Consider the following 647-nt stretch of genomic DNA (forward strand, 5'->3'; position numbering starts at 1 on the left):
AACAGGGACCTGCTGCCACAGAGCAAAGGGAAGGAGGCCTCCCTAAGGTCAGCATGGAGTGGGTGTGGAGGATGTTGAGCTGGGCACTTGACTGTGAACAAAGAGAACAAACAGGACACCATAATGGTGACAAAGACCAAACTGTAGTTAAGCTCCTCCAAGCCCTCTTCTCCATTAGGCCTGGAGTTCCACCTCTGTCCTGTCCTTACTGAGCCTGCATGCCCAGCCTTAGCAAGAATCCTGGTAAGTCACTTTAGAGAGAATCACTCACCTTTTGTATCTTATCAGCCTTGAAATCTGATCAAATTCCTCATCTCCCACCCTTGATATCTCATCACCCCGCCTTCAGCAAGAATCCTATGAAGTCAATTTAGTAAAAATCGCTTCACCCTTGGTAGTTTTACATCCACTGACCCTCTCACTCTGCTCAAGAAGTTCTCATCCATCTTTACTGTTTTCAGAGTTGAGCCCTTTGTCCCCTATTGCAGTAGAGGGTTTCTTTGCTAGCTCAGTGGGTAAAGAATCTGCCTGCAATTCAGGAGACCTGGGTTTGATCCCTGGGTCAGGGAGATCCCCTGGAGAAGAAAATGACAACCCACTGCAGTATTCCTGCTGGGAGAATTCCATGGACAGAGGAGCCTGGCGGG

The sequence above is a fragment of the Bison bison genome, unplaced genomic scaffold, assembly GCF_000754665.1.
Source record: "Bison bison bison isolate TAMUID 2011002044 unplaced genomic scaffold, Bison_UMD1.0 scf7180017851927, whole genome shotgun sequence".
NCBI classification, from domain to species: domain Eukaryota; kingdom Metazoa; phylum Chordata; class Mammalia; order Artiodactyla; family Bovidae; genus Bison; species Bison bison.